The sequence below is a fragment of the Dendropsophus ebraccatus genome, chromosome 5 (genome assembly GCF_027789765.1).
Source record: "Dendropsophus ebraccatus isolate aDenEbr1 chromosome 5, aDenEbr1.pat, whole genome shotgun sequence".
NCBI classification, from domain to species: domain Eukaryota; kingdom Metazoa; phylum Chordata; class Amphibia; order Anura; family Hylidae; genus Dendropsophus; species Dendropsophus ebraccatus.
In genome coordinates, this window is record NC_091458.1 from 8,438,356 (window position 1) to 8,459,435 (window position 21,080).

Consider the following 21,080-nt stretch of genomic DNA (forward strand, 5'->3'; position numbering starts at 1 on the left):
GAGGTCACAGACAGCAGGCACATAACTTTTGGAGTGAACGGGTTCCCGATAAGTGATATCTGTCTCGAGCAGCGGGAACAATACTTGTATTGATCCCATTATTTGTGCTTGTACTGTGGTAGAGAGCAGGTCAGAAGATCTGTGACTTACCCCCTTGCCCCCTAGGAGGAATTAGCAACGAGGGACAGTAGGTGTAACGGTCTAGTGGTCTAGCCTGGGTTGGAGCCCAATAGCAATAACAACACTGGATGTAGACAAAGGTACAAGAGACTAACCTTGGTTAGTTGGAGGTCGCTACACAGGTTGCAGTGAAGTGGTGGAGCCAAGCGTGGTCAGCAGTCAGCCAGAAGTCCATACACAGGTAGCAGTAATGTGTTTGTTTGTTTATACAAAGCGTAATCAGATACTTAGCCAGAGTCCGGTGCACAGAGAGAGCAGCAATATAGTTGGAGGATAAGGCAGAATCGTAGTCAGATAACTAGCCAGGGTTCAGTACACAGGTAAGTAACAAGAGCAGAGTAAGGAGTAGCTTGATTAAGGGCAAAAGCACAATAATCTCACAAGGAGGAAGTGGAAAGGCTGGGTTTATATAGGAAGTCCAGGGGTGGAGCCAATTAAGGATTCAAGACTGGGAACTAAAGAAACATGATCTTGACCAATATATTCAGAACTGGAGCTGTCCAGCAAGGTTCAGTGGCTCAGTGAGTAGAGCTGCAGCCTGGAGTGCAGGAGTCACTAGGTTCAAATCCTGACAGTAGGTTGCTATAAAGCGTCGTATAGTGTGTCACTATAAGCGTCTGGGTCTATAGTAGCTGTACTTGCCAAGACCTAAGGTTTAGGTTTTAGTCCCCAATACGCTACCTAGGGATTAGCTGAGCAAGGATGAGACAGTTATTCTCTAAAAGAAGGGATCCCCAGTCTCCACAAGAAGTTTATGTGAAGCTAAGGAAGATATAGTTAGCGACGGGCATGAGAAGATGCAGTGCAAGATCTAGAGCAGATCTTTAGGAGGTTTGATATGAAGGCAGATGCATGCCTTAGCCCCACCAACCTCTGGCTCTCTGACCAACACTTAAGAAACCCCTTACACTCCTGTGCACACTTATTTTTGCCTTGTGGGTAGGTAACCAGACCTACATGTAACATGCAGGGCAAATGGGTCCTTGGAATTTCCAGGAATCTTAGGGGTTAATGTAAGTACTATCCCTAAGGGGGAATCAAGGATTAGAGTTCTAAGAGGGGATGGTGTGGAGAAGATAGATGAGAGCCAGAGGGTCAGACAGAAGGAAAACATTCAGGATAATGGGTGGGAAGCACAGGTCTAGCTGGGTGGACATGTCATGTGCCGGTGACCAACAATATCTAGATAAGACAGAATATTGTAGTTTGTGTGGCAGACCCAAGCCACATCATTATGTTACACCATTGTACCCAGTTTATATCTGTATACAAACCCCAGATCCTGCAAAAAGCCAACCTATCTCCAATGGTGGCGTATAGACCCTTTGTTCTGCAGGAATCTTCCCCTTGGTCGGCTGTTGAAGTAGTTACTTTGATTTAAAGTGCCCCTTACTTGATAGTAAGACCAATGCCTTTGTGGAGGTGGGCAGCCTAACCTCAAATAGTGTACATTGCCATGTAAGTGTCTAAGTACAAAGCCACGTACTCAGACGAGGAGAACAGTCCAGCTCATTGCTAGATACAGTACTGAGAGAGCTGAAGAGGTTAATTAATGCTGCGTAGTGAAGCAGCATACAAAGTTTTTTTTGTGTGTTATTTGTTATGTTTTGTACAAGGCCATCAACCAGCTCTGAGGGCTGCAGATCACATGCAAGCAGCATTAGGAAAAAAAAAAAAAAAAAAGAATCAGAGCTGTTAGAGTAATGTAATGTCCTCTCCTACATTATATACTGTTGTATTTCAGCCAGTTTTACTAAGCTGATGTCCCCTTTAGAAGTAGGTTACGTGTTACAAAATGTTGATCATTTTCTGTTGTCCCGACCGTGGAACATTTGCTTATTTGTGTACGCCATTTTTTCTGTAATCAGCCCTCAAAGATGGCGACGGAGAGCCGACCACTCCCACATATCATCCACGTCTGTATTATAATTGTGACGTCTCAAAACCATGCCCTAAGCCAACACCCCTATATCCGGTTATCTAGTCCGGTGGCCATTTTAACTCCTGGCATTTCTGTCCTCCGCCCATACTGCTTAGTGTCACTGAGGGGGGCGGGCACAGGACTCTCCGATAGAGTCTAGCAACTGTTTTGCACATTTATTAATGAATATTATTACCTGATGGTGAAGAAAGTTAGACAAAGGTTTGTAGGAAGGAAAAGTATAGAGACTGTTTGAAGGAATCAGGTCTAGTAGACCTATTAGTGTATAAGATTGTTATACGGAAGTGTCAGTAGGAGTCAGAGAGGAAAAGCACGTTTATTAGGAATGTCAAGAAAAAAAGTAATAATTGGTAAAGAGCCCGGAGTAGTAACTTACTACTGTAATATATGTTTCTATGTAACTTTATTTAACAAGTTTTTATATATATAAATGTGTATATATGTGTACACATCTATCCTAATAAGTTTTACGCAAATTGTTTTTTTTTTCCTACTAAGTTATAAGTATGTGTGTCACTGTCCAAGGTTACAGTCTGGTGTATAAGAGCACAGCGCTGATATCTTCTGTAACTTCAAGGATGTTAGAAAAAAAAAAATTTTTCCAAGAAGTTTTAACTCTTGTAACTATGATTTTACTGCTCACTGCTCAAGGTTAGAAGTGAGGTACAGAGCGTTCTGCTTACTGATAAGAGACGCTTACTGGAGGAATGGATTCATTTCAGCTAATGATGGTACAAATTAAGCTGAAGGTTCTGACAAAAAGAATTCTGATAAAAAGAATTATTCTATATACCGTATGTTTTACATTTCATCTTTAAGGTGTGTTTTATTTAATTTTTTTTATCAAAAGAAGGTTAATATGGGACGAGTGTACAATGTTTAATTATTTTTATTTGTTATTTTTAGGGGTAACAGTTTTGTGATGATTATAGCAAACTATATTGATAATCCCTAGTAAAGCCAAACCCATATCCATGGCTCCAGCCTGCACACCTTATGCCCCCCCAATATATATATATATATCTTGTTCTTATATATATCATTGAATCCAGCATCTCTGACTCTTGATGTAGATTCAAATGGGGGAGGGGATAGAGGTAAATGGAAATGGGAGTAGCCCATTTTGATGTTTTTAAATTGTTTAAAAAAAAAAAAAAAATTTTAAACACCGTACAAACTTTTTAACTTATTGTGTTTGATATTTTAAATTGTGAAAGATGAAGATGTAATTGAAAGCCCAAATATTAACCCCTTCACATCAGCCATCTGTATATATACGTTCCTATTGCACATGCCCCGTGCAGTAGGAATGTACATATACGTTCCGGCTTTGACGAGGCTTTGTGATGAGAACGGGATCGCTGCAGGGACAGCGATCCCGCTCTCATCTGTGTACAGCACCGGAGATAATGAGGATCAGCTGCGATTCCGCAGCTGACCCCCATTAACCCCTTAGTGACCGCCGAAACGGTGGTCACTAATGGGCCGGTGCCGCCGCTGTATTTCATCTCCCCCCACCGTGAATCCACGGTGGGGGGAGATGAAATAAGTAAAAATCAGACCCCAGATCAGCCCCCTAGTGCCCCAGTCACTAACCCCCCCTCCCGCGGCGGCCATCGGATCCAAGATGGCCGCCGCGATCACTGTGAACAGACTAATGTCTGTTCACAGTGATCAAAAAAGAAAAATGAATGAAAGCCCCATGCTCTCCGCCACCGGAGGTAGCGGAGAGCATGGGGCAGTCATCGGGACCCCCCCTGTGGGGTCCCGGTACAAGCGATCAGCGGTATATACTATATACCGCTGATCGCTTGTGCCATGTGCTCCAGGCACTTTTTATCCCCTGTCACCATGAATGATTGGTGACAGGGGATAAAAAGTGATGTCCCCCCCCCGTAACCACCCCAGGTTGTCCGTAATCACGTCAGATTGCACGTAACCCCCCAGATTACCCGTAACCACCGCACGTTGCCCATAACCACCGCACGTTGCCAGTGACCCCCTCCAGATTGTCCGTAATCACCCCAGATTGCCTGTAACCACCCCAAATTACATGTAACCACCCCAGATTAGCTATAAGCACTAAACTCTATCCGTAACAATTCTAGATTGTCTGTAACCCCTCCAGGTTGCCCCTAACCACCGCAGGTTGGGCATAACCACCCCAGATTGCCCGTAATCATGCCAGATTACATGTAACCCCCCAGATTGCACGCAACCACCGCACCTTGCCTCTGACCACCGCACGTCGCCTCTGACCACCGCACGTCGCCTCTGACCACCGCACGTCGCCTATGACCACCGCACGTCGCCTATGACCACCGCACCTTGCATCTGACCACCGCACCTTGCCTCTGAACACTGCACCTTGCCTCTAACCACCCCAAATTGCCAGTGACCCCCTCCAGATTGCCCGTAACCACGCCGGATTACAGGTACCCACCTCAGATTACCTATTAGCACTTCAGTTTATCCGTAACCACAGCAAGTTGCCTGTAACCATACCAGATTGTCTGTAACCACAGCAGGTTGTCCGTATTCACCCCACGTTGCCCATAACCACCCCAGGTTGCCTCTAACCACTCCAGGTTGCCTCTAACCACCCCAGGTTGCCTCTAACCACTAGGGATGCACGATGCACCGAAAAATCGATTCTACTATCGATTTTCGGGGCGTATTTTCGGTTCGATACCAGGATTTCCTGGTATTCGATACTTTATGATAAGCCGCGCAGCAGAGCGGCTTATCATAAAGTACACAGCAGAAGACATGGCGGGCAGTGAGCTGAGTGCCTGCCATGTGCTCTGCGTGGCCCCCCTGGTGTCACCTCCTCTGTCCACCCGCCCTCACTCTCTCCGCTCCCGGCGGCGCTAACTTCCAATAGCCGACACACAGCGATCGTATGTGCCGGCTATTTAACTGTATACATGCCGCTGTCACACTGACAGCGGCATTATCCCCCTCTCCTAACCTGCTCCCTATGTAGCGGGGGTCGGCTACTGTGTGTAGCAGACCCCCGCTACTAATGACTGCAGCCGGCAGTCATTTACCCTTTAGTGAAAGGGTCAGAGCAGGGTCGGCGGCTGCAGAGGGAGAGCGGCCGGCGCTTCCTGAAGAGGAGAGCGGAGCATAAGGCTGAGGGCGGGGAGGAGATGCGGCCACTACATCACTACACGGTAAGGTGGGGGCCACAGGACTGTGAGGGGGCGGCAGGCCGGGGCCATCAGCTATGTGAGAGAGGTGAAGAGGGGGTCGGCCTGGCTCTCACTGGGATGGGGGGAGGGGGTCTGCAGCCTGCAGTTTATCTTGCTGCCCAAATCCAGGTCACCCTGCTGGGTCAGTGGTCACCATGCCCTGACAGCAGGAATACAGCTCCCATCATCCCTGATAGCTGGTGTGTGTGTGTGTGTGTGTGTTACATGACTACAGCTCCCATCATCCCTGATAGCTGGTGTGTGTGTGTGTGTGTTACATAACTACAGCTCCCATCATCCCCCCTGATAGCTGGTGTGTGTGTTAAATGACTACAGCTCCCATCATCCCCCTGATAGCTGGTGTGTGTGTGTGTGTTAAATGACTACAGCTCCCATCATCCCCCCTGATAGCTGGTGTGTTTGTGTTACATGACTACAGCTCCCATCATCCCCCCTGATAGCTGGTGTGTGTGTGTGTTAAATGACTACAGCTCCCATCATCCCCCCTGATAGCTGGTGTGTGTTACATGACTACAGCTCCCATCATCCCCCTGATAACTGGTGTGTGTGGGTGTGTTACATGACTACAGCTCCCATCATCCCTGATAGCTGGTGTGTGTGTGTGTTACATAACTACAGCTCCCATCATCCCCCTGATAACTGGTGTGTGGGTGTGTTACATGACTACAGCTCCCATCATCCCCCCTGATAGCTGGTGTGTGTGTTACATGACTACAGCTCCCATCATCCCCCCTGATAGCTGGTGTGTTTGTGTTACATGACTACAGCTCCCATCATCCCCCCTGATAGCTGGTGTGTGTGTGTGTGTTAAATGACTACAGCTCCCATCATCCCCCCTGATAGCTGGTGTGTGTGTTACATGACTACAGCTCCCATCATCCCCCCTGATAGCTGGTGTGTGTGTGTGTGTTACATGACTACAGCTCCCATCATCCCCCCTGATAACTGGTGTGTGTGTTACATGACTACAGCTCCCATCATCCCCCCTGATAGCTGGTGTGTGTGTTACATGTCTACAGCTCCCATCATCCCCCCTGATAGCTGGTGTGTGTGTGTGTTACATGACTACAGCTCCCATCATCCCCCCTGATAACTGGTGTGTGTGTGTGTTACAAGACTACAGCTCCCATCATCCCCCCTGATAGCTGGTGTGTGTTACATGACTACAGCTCCCATTATCCCCCCTGATAGCTGGTGTGTGTGTGTGTGTGTTACATGACTACAGCCCCCATCATTTCCCTGATAGATGAAGTGTTAGGCCTCTTTCACACTATCCGTGCCGCGACCCGGCACGGATTCCCCCCCTGCCACCCAGCCACAGAGATGACAGGAGAGCATGATGTGCTCTCCTGTCATCTCATCTACTACTCACCTACTCCCCGCACTGGCCGGCTACACGCGCTCCCTGGAAGTGGCCGGGACTACGCTGCCAGGAGAAGGTATCATAGTCCAGGCCACTTCTGGTGAAGCCAGTCAGCGCAGGGAGTAGGTGAGTAGTAGATGAGATGACAGGAGAGCTGGGTGGCAGGGGGGGATCCGTGCCGCGATCCGCACTACATGTCCTATTTTTTTGCGGCACGGACCATGTGAATGGCCACATTCACTTTAATGGGCCGTAAAATTGTCCGTGGTTGCTGATCCGCGACCACGGACAATTTTACGGGACGTGTGAAAGAGCCCTTAATGTAATGTCCCTTAATGTAAATAATGTCAACTTTATTTTTAAAGTTAAAAAATTAGAGGAACATAAATTGGTTCGAACGGACCTGACAGTTGGAGGGGGGGGGGGGGCATTTCTAATATTGAGTTGTTGTTTTTTTTTTTTAAATATAATTTATTTAATTTGTAAGTATCGAATTGGTATCGAGCATTGAAAAAAAAAATGTTGGTATTGGTATCGAACTCAAAATTCTGGTATCGTGACATCACTACTAACCACCCCAGGTTGCCTCTAACCACACCAGGTTGCCTGTAACCACACCAGGTTGCCTGTGACCACCCCATGTTGACCGTATCCACCCCAGACTGCCCGTAACCACCCCAGACTGCCCGTAACCACCCCAGACTGCCCGTAACCACCCCAGACTGCCCGTAACCACCTCAGACTGCCCGTAACCACCTCAGACTGCCCGTAACCACCTCAGACTGCCCGTAACCACCTCTAGATTACCCGGAACCACCCCAGACTGTCCGTAACCACCCCACATTACCTGTAATCTAATTTTTTTTATTGTATTTTAGTAACTGCGCTATTCTAATAACTGTTACTAGCTGCGGTTTTGCTCCAGCAAATTGGCGCTCCTTCCCTTCTGAGCCCTGCTGTGTGCCCATACAGTGGTTTATGCCCACATATGGGGTACCGTTGTACTCAGGAGAACCTGCGTTACAGATTTTGGGGTACATTTTTTATCCTGTTCCTTGTGAAATTTAGAAATTTCAAACTAAACCAACATATTATTGGAAAAATTCAAGTTTTTCATTTTTACTGGCCAATTTTGAATACTTTCCTCTAATACCTGTGGGGCCAAAATGCTCATCCTACCCCAATATGAATTCTTTGAGGGGTGTACTTTCCGAAATGGGGTGACTTTTGGGGGGATTCTATTCTGTAGACATTACAGGGGCGCTGCAAACGCACCTGGTGCTCAGAAACTTCTTCAGAAAAATCTGCAGAGAAAATGCTAATTGGCGCTCCTTCCCTTCTGAGCCCGGCTGTGTGCCCATGCAGTGGTTTATGCCCACATATGGGGTACCGTTCTACTCAGGAGACCCTGCGTTACAGATTTTGGGGTGAATTTTCTCTCCTGTTCCTCGTGAAATTGAGAAATTTCCAACTAAAGGAACATATTATTGGGAAAAATTCGAGTTTTTCATTTTTACTGTCTACTTTTGAATACTTTGGGGTCAAAATGCTCACCACACACCAAGATGAATTCTTTGAGGGGTGCACTTTCCAAAATGGGGTGACTTATGGCGCGATTTTACTCCGCTGGCACTACAGGGGCTCTGCAAACCCACCTGGCGCTCAGAAACTTCTTCAGCAAAATCTGCATTGAAAAAGCTAATTGGCGCTCCTTCCCTTCTGAGCCCTGATGTGTGCCCATACAGTGGTTTATACCGACATATCAGGTACCTTTTTACTCAGGAGAACCTGCGTTACAAATTTTGGGGTACTTTTTTTCTCTTGTTCCTCGTGAAATTGAAAAATTTCAAACTAAAGGAACATATTATTGGAAAAAATTAGAGTTTTTCATTTTTACTGTCTAATTTTGAATACTTTCCTCTAACACCTGTGGGGTCAAATTGCTCATCCTACCCCAAGATAAATTCTTTGAGGGGTGTACTTTCCAAAATGGGGTGACTTATGGGGTTTTTTCTCTCTGCTGACACTACAGGGGCTCTGCAAATGCACCTGGCGCTCGGAAACTTCTTCAGCAAAATCTGCAATGGAAAAGCTAATTGGCGCTCCTTCCCTTCTGAGCCCCGCTGTGTGCCCATGCAGTGGTTTACGCCCACATATGGGGTACCGTTGTACTCAAGAGAACATGTGTTACAAATTTTGGGGTGCTTTTTCTCTCATGTTCCTTTTGAAAATGAGAAACTTTAATCTAAATGTATATATTATTGGAAAATTTTAATTTTTCATTTTTTTACAGCCTAAGGCTGGGTTCACACTATGTATATTTGAGGCTGTATTTGTGAGGCTGTATAGCAACCAAAACCAGGAGTGGATTGAAAACACAGAAAGGCTCTGTTCACATAATGTTGTAATTGAGTGGATGGCCGTCATTTAATGGCAAATATTTGCTGTTATTTTAAAACAACGGCTGTGGTATTGAAATAATGGCCGTTATTTACTGTTATATGGCGGCCATCCACTCAATTTCAACATTGTGTGAACAGATCCTTTCTGTGTTTTCAATCCACTCCTGGTTTTGGTTGCTATGAGGACCTGACATGAGGACCAAATACTGCCTGAAATATACATAGTGTGAACCCAGCCTAATGGTGAATACTTTCCTCCAGCCCCTGTAGGGTTAAAATGCTCATTATACCCCTAGATTAATTCTTTAAGGTGTCTAGTTTCCAAAATGGGGTCACTTATGGGGGTTTCCAGTATACAAACCTCCTAAATCAACTTAAAATAAGAACTGGTCCCTAAAAAAATCAGTTTTGGAAACTTTCACGAAAATGTGGTAATTTGCTGATACATTTCTAACCCCCGTAACACCCTAAAAAAGTAAAATATGTTTATGAAATGAAGCCAGAATAAAGAGGACATATTGGTAATGTGACTTAGTAACTAATTTATGTAATACAACTTTCTTTTTTTAGAAGCAGAGAATTTCAAAGTTCATAAAATGCTAATTTTTTCAATTTTTCATGATATTTTGATGTTTTTCACAAAAAACACAAAGTAGTGACCAAATTTTGCCACTAATATAAAGTGCCATATGTGACGAAAAAACAATCTCAGAATCGCTAGCATACGTTAAAGCATCACTGAGCTATAAGCGCATAAAGTGAGACAGGTCAGATTTTGAAAAATGAGCCTGGTCTTTTAGGTGCAAATAGGCTTGGTCTTGAAGGGGTTAATGAAAGTTTAAAAGTTTTCATTGTAGATTATCCCAGACTTTTCAAAGATGGATGACACAAGACGCAAGGATATATGGTGACCGCCATGCAGCGTGACGTTCCACTGCAGAAACCGCTCCTGCCATAAGCTGGAGGTGAGGACAATCACTGAGACATGTAAGATGGTTGAAGGTGACTGTGCAGAGGTCTATATGAAGCCCACCATTATGGGTTACTTGGCAAATGAGAGATTTGTTTGGTCCCTGGGCTTACCAAAAACACTTGTAGGAAAAAAACTGTTCAAAGAAGAAGAAAAGCTGCCATAGAGCGGCTGACGCAACGTTCACGCAGAAAAACCCTGAAGCCTAAAGGGTGATGGATGATGGATGAAGCTGGTGATGCTGCGGTTTCTGTGCTCTTCCCAAGGTAACAGCGTACAAAGCGTACAAGGGAATGAAGAAATGTTTCCAGTCTCTTCCTGAGGTAACCGTACATAGTATACAGGTGGAGGGGGAGATGCTTCCGGTCTCTTCCTGAGGTAACCGTACATAGTGTACAGGGGGATGGGGAGATGTTTCCGGTCTCTTCCTGAGGTAACCGTACATATTATACAGGTGGAGGGGGAGATGTTTCCGGTCTCTTCCTGAGGTAACCATACATAGTGTACAGGTGGATGGGGAGATGTTTCCGGTCTCTTCCTGAGGTAACCGTACATAGTATACAGGTGGATGGGGAGATGTTTCCGGTCTCTTCCTGAGGTAACAGTGTACATAGTGTACAGGTGGATGGGGAGATGTTTCCGGTCTCTTCCTGAGGTAACCGTACATAGTGTACAGGTGGATGGGGAGATGTTTCCGGTCTCTTCCTGAGGTAACCGTACATAGCGTACAAGGGAATGGGGAGATGTTTCCGGTCTCTTCCTGAGGTAACCGTACATAGTGTACAGGTGGAGGGGGAGATGCTTCCGGTCTCTTCCTGAGGTAACCGTACATAGTATACAGGTGGATGGGGAGATGTTTCCGGTCTCTTCCTGAGGTAACCGTACATAGTATACAGGTGGAGGGGGAGATGCTTCCGGTCTCTTCCTGAGGTAACCGTACATAGTGTACAGGTGGATGGGGAGATGTTTCCGGTCTCTTCCTGAGGTAACCGTACATAGTATACAGGTGGAGGGGGAGATGCTTCCGGTCTCTTCCTGAGGTAACCGTACATAGTGTACAGGTGGATGGGGAGATGTTTCCGGTCTCTTCCTGAGGTAACCGTACATAGTGTACAGGGGGAGGGGGAGATGTTTCCGGTCTCCTCCTGAGGTAACCGTACATAGTGTACAGGTGGAGGGGGAAATGTGGATCTGGTTGTTTTTAAGTCTTTTCCAGAGACAATCAGCAACAAGCTGTGAGACCAGCGGATGGAGAGGAGGTACAGGGTAAAGATGGCATCCAGACAGTAAGTAACTGTGTTTGCCACCTGCCTTGTATCCCACTGTAAGTTATCTGACAAAACCAGCAGAAGGAAGCCATGTGTAATGTGATGTAGTATCCTCACATTGGGCGGCCCAGGGGACAACAAATATAGCAGAGAGGGTTGTGTACGGCTGTATTGTCTACACCTGCCATAACCTACTGTAAGTAACACCGTAAAGTGCCTGTCTGCATAGTCTGTCATCTTCCTGCCTGTTTCAGGGAATGTAAGTGGACGTCATCCAGCTGCCACAGGTGGCCTATATAGGTATGTCCTTGTCTGTATTGGTGTCTTCTTTACAGGTCAGCCAAAACTATGGGAGAGAACAAAGCCAATGTCTGAGGTGATACTAGTGGCCTATATATAACTGAGGCCAAGAGTCCAAGTGTCTGTAAAGAGGCCTGTCAGACAGAAGATAGGTTTAAGGATAAAGGATCCATACCAATGCTACTATTACAAAAAGGATCATATGATATATATTATTCTCATAAAAAGGCTTTGAAACCTTAGGTGATGTATCGTTTACACTTTGCTTTTATTTCTATGGTGGTTATTTTATGTGTAATATGTGATGATCTCAGTGAGACAAGAGACAATTCAGTAGGATCCAAATATTATAATGGTAATAAGCGCCCAGTTACTTCATATTATTGGTGTATGTATTATACTATATGATTATGTACAGGAAGAGATGTGACCAGTCATTAGACCTGTGTGATCTAATCATAAAGACGTTTTCTAGGTACAAAATGAAGTAAAAAGACTAAAAAGAGGTGGAAATTTTGAGAATCCGGTACTGACGAGTGTGAATTCACTAATTGGTTATTATAAGTGAATCTAATGGTTACATAGTAGGTCACATTGTGGAGATTTTATTGCATTTATCTGTTGTGCTGTTTTTGGTTTATGTATCAATCAACTTTTCATTTTGCTTTTGCCATGAGATAAGATTTGCTCACATCTAAACTTTTTCTTTTCAAAAACTTTTTAAAGTTAGTTTTTGTGACTTTCCAAACCCCACATGATGCCGAAGTGGTAGAGTCCTTGTGATAGAGTCACGTCTGTTATATACAGTAATAAGACAATAAGGTTTGGTTATTTTGATAAAATCCAGAGAGGTATTTGTCATATATATATATATTAGTTTGGGTATTGATAATAAGCTTTTATTTGTTTTGTTATAACTAAGCTGTATATTGATGTATACTGTACAGACTCAGCCATTGTTTAGTATTTTCTTTCGGTTATTGCAGATCTTACTACCTCATCTGCTGTAAGTTTGTTCCGCCATCTATAACTTTCAATAAAATGTATGGTACTATTTTTGTCTATAATATGGTGATGCCCATAAACTAATGGGAGTCCTTCAGGGTCTCATCCAAGTGGTCTTATGCATAATACTGATCTGTTTGTCAGTAAAAGTGTTTATGTGTATTTTCTTTCGCATAAAACCTCGAAAGAGGAGAAGATCAATTCTTAGATAAAGAGTAACTAACTGTGTTTTCCCTTCCTTTTCCGGTTCTCTAGAAAGAATGTTTTGTCTCAAGAACTATTTCCCTCAGAGACATGTTTATCAGCGTTCAAGGCCGTTCTCAGAGGAAAGTTGCCTGTCTGTTACAGTGGGAATAATGTGAAAGTATCATTGCACAGAATGTATTGTTCTAACCTTTTTGAATAATAATAATGAATACTAATATAGATGCCATTGCGCATGACTGAATATCTAAGTCACCAGCACCGCCTCATCTATGTCTTATTAGCATTTGTTACCACCCTATATTCTATCTGTCTATAAAATGTGATGACCATAATAAAACTTGGGCCATTTTCTCCAGGCTTATAATCATGATACATTGTCTTATCTGTGTCCATGACGTATAAGTAACGAGCTGGTAATACTGCAGGATTCCAACTCTAGATATAATTGAAAAACCATCCTTTACCTGGGTTTTTGGCTTCTCTCCATAGAGAGAGGTCAACATATAAATTTAACCTTAACACTGCGCTATACAAATAATAAAAAAAATAAATAAAAAAAACAAACAAGGGCAGGCACAGCAGTAGTCAACATGGATGCCAGTAAAGGCCCAGCAGTAGTCTACATGGATGCCAGTTAAGGCCCAGCAAAAAGGAGGCAAGGGCAGGCACACCTAGTGAGGCTGCCCAAAACTAGGCCAGACACTTCAGGGCCTTGAACACACAGAGAGCCATTACAAGTGAGTGAGCAATCAAGTGAGCCCACACAAAAATTGGAGTGAGTCCAGGGGCTGGGATATGTAGTGGACATGAACCCGGGTGCTGACAGCTAACTGCTCTCACTCACCATCAAGAGTACACTTGATGCCTCTCGACCGGGGGTGGTGAGGCCCCGGCCACGGCTAGACAAAAAAAAATAAAAATAAAACAGCTGGCTGGTTGGCGATCCCGCTCCTCTGCAGACGTAGTGTGACGTCAGGCAGTGAGGACGCATAGAACAATACAGTCTTCTTAAGAGGACCTGGAATTTGAGAACATGAGGAACCATTAAAACAGAGGTAGTATATCATGAACCACCCAAAAATTCAGCCTGACACAGCATGGTGGTGAGAACAGAGCGAACAAGGTAGAAGCGGTAGCCAGTTAGCCTTCCAAAAATTATACCAGACCTAGCATGGCATTGAGCACACAAAGAATCCTTAAAAGTGAGTGAGCCTCCCAAAAATTAGGGCAAAAGCAGCATGGCATTGAGCACCCAGAGAACCATTACAATTTAGGCCAGAAGCAGCATGGCATTGAGCACCCAGAGAACCATTACAAGTAAGTGAGGCAGCAAGCGAGCTGCCCCCGTCAACCAGTCCCGCTCCTCCGCAGACGTAGTGTGACGTCACAGCATGGCAGTGAGGACACAGAGAACCATTAGGAGTGAGGAAGCAATTGAGCCTCCCAATAATTAGGCCAGACCTTGCATGGCGGAAGAAGACTTGGCAGTTGGCTGAGAATTGTAGGAAGAGAAGGAGGTGGAGAGGAGATAGCAAGAATCTTCATGTTCAGCTGCTTTCCCCGGGTGGACAGTTGAATTCAGGTGAAATACAGGCTTTGTTCATTTTTATAAACATCAGCCTGTCAGCGCTGTCAGTGGACAGGCGGGTGCGCTTATCAATGATGATGGCACCAGCTGCACTGAAGACCGGCTCTGACAACATGCTAGCGACAGGGCAGGCCAGCACCTCCAAGGCGTAAAGTGCCAGTTGGGGCCACGTATCCAGCTTTAAAACCCAGTAGTTGTAGGTAGAAGAGTGATCGTGAAGGACGGTGGTATGGTCAGCAAGGTACTCCCTCACCATCTTCCTGAAGGCTTCCCCCCTACTCTGTCTAGACTGGGGACGGTTGACATGGTCTTGCTGGGGTGCCATGAAACCGTCAAAGGCCTTGGAGAGTGTTCCCCTGCCCCTTGACAAGCTGCCTGCTCCACCACTCTTCTCCCCCGCTCTTTGGCCCAAAGAACTACGTCCTCTGGTGCTAGTGGTGTCACATGGGAGGTACATTTTCAGCTTCTGCATCAGGGCCTGTTGATATTGATTCACTCTCATACTGCGTTCCTCGGCAGGAATGAGAGTGGGAAAGTTCTGTTTGTACCGAGGGTCCAGGAGAGTGAACACCCAGTAATCTGTGTTGTCAAAAAAATGTTTAACCCGAGAGTCACGGGAAAGACAGCCTAACAAAGTCAGCCATGTGCGCCAGGGTCCCAACACGCAAGAACTCCCTCTCCTGACTAGCCTCAATTTCCTCCTCCTCCACCGATTCATCCTCTTCAGGCCATACACACTCAACAAGTAAGGATCGAGCATGGGTACCTTCTTCAGTGGCGGCACCAGTCTGCTCCTCTTCTTCATCCTCCTCATCCTCTACTTGGTGTTGAGAAACTGATGTCAGGGACAGGGTGGTCTGGCTATCTAGCGGCGGCTGTTCTTCACCCATCTCCTGAGACAAAGGCAAAGTGTCAGACTTCAGGCTGAGCAGGGAGGTTTGAAGCAGACACAGCAGCGGGATGGTGAGGCTGATGATGGCGTCATCTCCGCTGACCATCTGTGTTTACTCCTCAAAGGGGCCCAGTACCTGACAGATAGCAGACATCCACGTCCACTCCTCATTGTAGATTTGAGGTAGCTGACTGACCTGACTATCGCTTCGCACCGAGGTTGACATCTGGCATTCCACAATGGCTCTGCGTTGCTGGTAAACCCTGGCTACCATCTGGAAGGTGGAATTCCACCTCGTGGGCACGTCGCACAGCAGTCTGTGAGCCGGCAGTTGCAAGCACCTTTGCACTACCCTAAGGGTGGCAGCATCCGTGGTTGACTTGCGGAAATGCGCACAGATGCGCCGCACCTTGGTAAACAAGTCAGTCAAATTGGGGTAGGTCTTAAGAAACCGCTGCACCACTAGGTTAAACACGTGGGCCAGGCATGGTACATGTGTGAGGCTGCCAAGTTGCAGAGCCGCCACCAGGTTTCGCCCGTTGTCACACACAACCATGGTTTGAGGCTCTGTGGAGTCAGCCAAAAATCTGACTGCGCCGTGATGCCCTGCAACAGCTCCTGGGCCGTGTGCCTCTTGTCGCCTAAGCTCAGCAGTTTTAACACCGCCTGTTGGCGCTTATGCTACGAGATGAAGGCGACATGCTCGTGGAGGGTAATAGAGAGGGGGAGGAAAAAGAGGAGAAAGAGGCGTTCAACTCATGAGAGACCGCAACCGAGGTAGGCCCCGCAATCCTCGGGGTGGGCCGCACATGAGCGGAACCAGGGTCAGAATCTGTCCCAGCCTCCACCAAGTTGACCCAATGTGCCGTCAGGGAGATATAGTGTCCCTGCCCGCCAGCACTTGTCCACGTGTCCGTGGTTAGGTGTACCTTGTCGCTGACCGCGTTGGTCAGGGTAGGGATGATGTTATCCGACACGTGCTGGTGTACGGCTGGGACGGCACACCGTGAAAAGTAGTGGCGGCTGGGGACAGAGTACCGAGGGACAGCCACCGCCATGAGGTTCCTAAAAGCCTCGGTCTCTACCAGCCGATAGGGCAGCATCTCCAAGCTCAGCAGTTTGCCTATGTGCACATTTAGGGCTTGTGCATGCAGGTGAGTGGCAGTGTACTTGCGCTTCCGTGCAAAAGGTCTGCAGCAGGGACAGTTGAACGCTGCGCTTGGACACCTTGCTGGAGGGCGTGGAGCATAGTGGAGGTGAAGGAGTGGGTGTAGGGTGGGAGGCGCTCGTGAGTGGGGCCAGGGTGGGGGGACTGACAGAGCCAGCTCCTGACATAGGGGAAGGAGCAGGGGTGCAACTTGCAGTCACTGAACAGCCTTGGTTCCACTGAGTGGGGTGTTTAGCACTCATATGCCTGCGCATGCTGGTAGTGGTTAGGCTGGTAGTGGTGGCTCCCCTGCTGATCCTGGTGTGGCACAGGTTGCATACTACAGTCCGTCGGTCATCCGCAGTTTTTTTTAAAAACTTCCAGACTTCGGAACATCTAGACCTGGCCACGGAATTTGACTCAGTGAAACAGTTGCTGATCTACTTGCTCTGCCCCTGCCTCTCCCTCTGCCCACCCCTCTTCCTCTTCCAACCGGTCCTGCGGGTGAACTTGCCTCCCCCCTCAGAAGCACGGTCTTCACTAGGCTTATCCACCCAGCTCCAGGTCAGTCACCTCGTCCTCATCCACCAGCTCCTCACTCTCCTCCTCACTTTGAGTTACATCCATGACAACCTCACTGTCTGACAACCGGGTCTCATCGTCATCAGACTTCTCTTCCAAGTCCCCACTCTCATCACCCACTGACTGCGTGAGCTGCATAGTTTGGGCATCAGGACAGATCGACTGCTCCGGTTGCTCTGACTCAGAGAAGGGTCCAAAAAACAGTTCCTGGGAGCATCGTGGTGGATCTGAATCCCTTCTTTCCCTGGAGGGGCCAGGCTGTGGGGAAGGAGACTGAGCTAATGGAGCAAGGGTTCCACTCCCTTGGGTAGTGTGGGCGGACTGCGTTGAAGACTGGGTGGTGGATAAGTTACTGGACACATTATCCGCTATCCACGTGATCACCTGTTCACACTGCTGCGGTTTCAATAACGGTCTACCATGAGACCCCGTAAGTTGGTCAAAGAAGCTAGGGAGTGGACGTCTGCGGTGTGCCACTGCTACCTCCTCAACAGGTGCTGCTGTGTCACCCTGCCCTGAACCACGGCCTCCTGCAACCACATCACTTGGAACCCCAGGCCCACGCCCTCGACCCTTACCCCTGGGGTTCACCATTTTATGGACACTTCACAGTATGGAACTGAGATAGGCCTTGTGTATGAAATACAGATATCTTGAAAAATAGTTGTAGTAACCAATGGTTTTGTGGGGCTCTACGGTGCTATCTGGTATGGGCAACAACTGTACACACGCTTTGTCACCCCAATACAATATGAGCAGTGAAGTAAGTTCTATGAGGGATGTACTACAAATCCCAGCTATGCAGTGCAGTACACCAGGACCACCAGCCCCAAAATCAAAAAGGAGTACACTGAGCACTTCTTAGGGGTGTGTATGCAACACCTAATGTCTCCTTTCTGCCAGCAGCCGGTCACCAGTATGCTGGTGAAATCGTGGTAGCAGCACTGCAACTCCCAGCCAGCAGTCTGTAGTAATAGTATAAATAAAAGCTTTTAAGCCCTGAAAAGGGCTGTTTGTTTGTATTTCTAGTATATACCCTACCTACTGGAACACTATATCCTACACGGACACTCTCCCTGACCAGCAGCAGCTCTGTCCCTGATCTCTCACAGCATGCGTCTGAAGCCAGCACTGCCGGCGCCGAGTTTTATATGGCAGGGTCATCTGATCTGGCCAACCAATCGCTGCTATCGACATGTATGGGTCCCATGTCACCGCAGGATGTACCAAAGAGTCTCCTGCATGTTTATTGGCTGCGAAATAACGCGCAAACTTACAGGAAACGGATGAGATTTCCTCGAGTATCGCAAGATGCTCGTCCGAGTAACGAAAACCATTGAGTACCCAAATACTCGATCAAGTACCAAGCTCGGACTAGCACGTTCGCTAATATCTAGTAATTACACTTTGAGGCTGGGTTCACACTACGTATATTTGAGGCTGTATATTTGAGGCTGTATAGCAACCAAAACCAGGAGTGGATTGAAAACACAGAAAGGATCTGTTCACATAATGTTGTAATTGAGTGGATGGCCGCCATATAATGGCAAATATGTGCTGTTATTTTAAAACAACGGCTGTTATATTGAAATAATGGCCGTTATTTACTGTTATATGGCGGCCATCCAATCAATTTCAACATTGTGTGAACAGATCCTTTGTGTTTTCAATCCACTCCTGGTTTTGGTTGCTATGAGGACCTGACAAGAGGACCAAATACTGCCTGAAATATACGTAGTGTGAACCCAGCCTTAAGGTATAAACACACACCGTATATGCAGCGTATTTACTGCTGCGATACGCAGCAAATACGCAGCAAAAACGCAGCAGGTTAGATCTAAATAACTGAACACAGCATCAAATCTGTACCAACAAATCTGCTGCGTATTTGTTGCGTATCTGCTGTGTATACGGTGTGTGGGTTTGTACCCTAACACAGTCTTCTTGAGAGCCTATTTACTACTACATTCTTAGGGTGGTATTACACGGGCCAAGCAGGGCCCGATAATACCTGTAAACGAGCAGCGATCGGCTAGATCGTTGCTCATTTACTGGACCTATTACACGGCCCGATAATCGTTTGACAAGAGCTGCAAGGACATAGCTATTACACGCAGCGGTGCGCGGTCGGCGCCCGACGAAAATAGGGTCTAACCTATGTCAACGATCAGCCGATGATCGTTGTCATCGGCTGATCGTTGCATTTATTACACGGAGCGATAATCGGCCGAATCGGGCCAATTCGGCCGATTATCGTTCCGTGTAATAGTACCCTTACAGTCCCTAGGCGCTGAGACAGTAGTACACTCGAAGTCGGTGTATTCACACTTATTGGTGGGGTGTAGGGCTGGGCGATTAATCAAATTAATTCGATTAATTCGCCCAGAATGTTAGAATTGATTAGATTTTTTGTGAAAATCGTAAATTCGATTTTCACAAAAAACCATTCCAGGCAGAGCGGTGAGGAGAAGGACGGACGGTCCGGAGAGAGGTGCAGGGCAGTGCAGTATAGTGTCGGGTGGGCGGGATAAATGTGCAGGACGACGCGGTATAGTGTCGGGCAGCAAGACCGGAGAGAGGTGCAGGGCAACGCGGTATAGTGTCAGGCGGCCGGTCCGGAGAGAGGTGCAGGGCAACGTGGTATAGTGTCGGGAGGGTGCTCCGGAGAGAGGTGAAAGGCACTGCAGAGATGCGGCACCGGCCGCCTCCTAACAGAGACGCGCAGACCTGCGCCCCGCTCCCCTCCCGGCCACACATGCAGGTCCCCGGTCTGTGGAGCAGGCCGTAGGGACTGTAGAATAGGATGATAGCAGGTCGCTGCAGGTCCTGGAGCTGTACAGTGGGATCGGGGGTTGCACGATCCCGCTGTACAGCTCCAGGACCCACAGCGCCTCCATCTCCTTATCCTGCAGTCCCTGCAGCCTCCTCCACAGACTGGGGACCTGCATGTGTGCCAGGGTGGGAGGAGGGCTGTGTGCAATTCTTTCTTAGTCACCCCCCAGCTGCTCCAGTCTCTCAGTCACCCCCAGCTGCCCCAGCCCACCCCAGTCACTTCCAGCTGCCCCAGTCCCCCCCAGTCACTTCCAGCTGCCCCAGTCCCCCTCAGTCACCCCCAGCTGCTCCAGTCCCCCCAGTCACTTCCAGCTGCCCCAGTCTCCCTCAGTCACCCCCAGCTGCCCCAGTCCCTGTCACCCCTAGCTTCCCTAGTCTCTGTCACCCTCAGCTGCCCCAGTCCCCCCCAAATGCTCCAGCCACCCCTCAATCACCCTCCGCTGCCCCAGTCCCCCTCAGTCACCCCCAGCTGCCCAAGTCCCTGTCACCCCTAGCTTCCCCAGTCTGTCACCCTCCGCTGCCCCAGTCCCCCTCAGTCACCCCCAGCTGCCCAAGTCCCTGTCACCCCTAGCTTCCCTAGTCTCTGTCACCCTCAGCTGCCCCAGTCACCCCCAAATGCTCCAGCCACCCCCTCAGTCACCCCCAGCTGCCCCAGTCACCCCTCAGCCCCCCCAACTGCCCCAGTCACCCCCAGTCCCCCTCAGCCCTCCCCCCGCTACCCCAATCACCCCTCAGTCCCCCTCTGTCACCCCTCCAGCTGCCCCAGTCCCCCTCCAGCTGCCCAGTCCCCCTCAGTCCCCCCCAGCTGCCCCAATCCCCCTCAGTCCGGAGCTCCTAATACATAAGCACAATAACTATATACAGTGTACACACTAGGAACAAGGATCGGAGCTCCTAATACATAAGCACAATAACTATATACAGTATACACACTGAGAACAAGGACCGGAGCTCCTAATACATAAGCACAATAACTATATACAGTATACACACTCGGAGCAAGGACCGGAGCTCCTAATACATAAGCACAATAACTATGTACAGTGTATACACTGGGAACAAGGACCGGAGCTCCTAATACATAAGCACAATAACTATACACAGTATATACACTGGGAACAAGGACCAAAGCTCCTAATACATAAGCACAATAACTATATACAGTGTACACACTGAGAACAAGGACC

At 47.6% G+C, this 21,080-nt stretch overlaps 1 protein-coding gene and 1 long non-coding RNA gene across 7 annotated transcripts in view; one reads left to right on the forward strand and one right to left on the reverse strand.

Moving 5' to 3' along the window:
• The window catches only part of LOC138792249 (NACHT, LRR and PYD domains-containing protein 3-like), a 250,482-nt gene that overhangs the window by 154,927 nt on the left and 74,475 nt on the right, over window positions 1-21,080 (reverse strand). Inside the window, exon 1 of one of the 6 annotated variants that reach the window (XM_069969448.1) lies at window positions 276-552. The exons of the other annotated variants lie outside the window; for them this stretch is intronic. The gene's annotated coding sequence lies outside the window, so the exon portion shown is untranslated. Of the gene's footprint in view, window positions 1-275; window positions 553-21,080 lie in introns of those variants that run through there. 6 annotated transcript variants of the gene reach the window in all.
• On the forward strand, window positions 5,142-13,216 carry LOC138792256 (uncharacterized). Its single transcript, XR_011363113.1, has 2 exons — window positions 5,142-5,298; window positions 12,901-13,216. It is a non-coding gene; the product is annotated as an uncharacterized lncRNA (long non-coding RNA).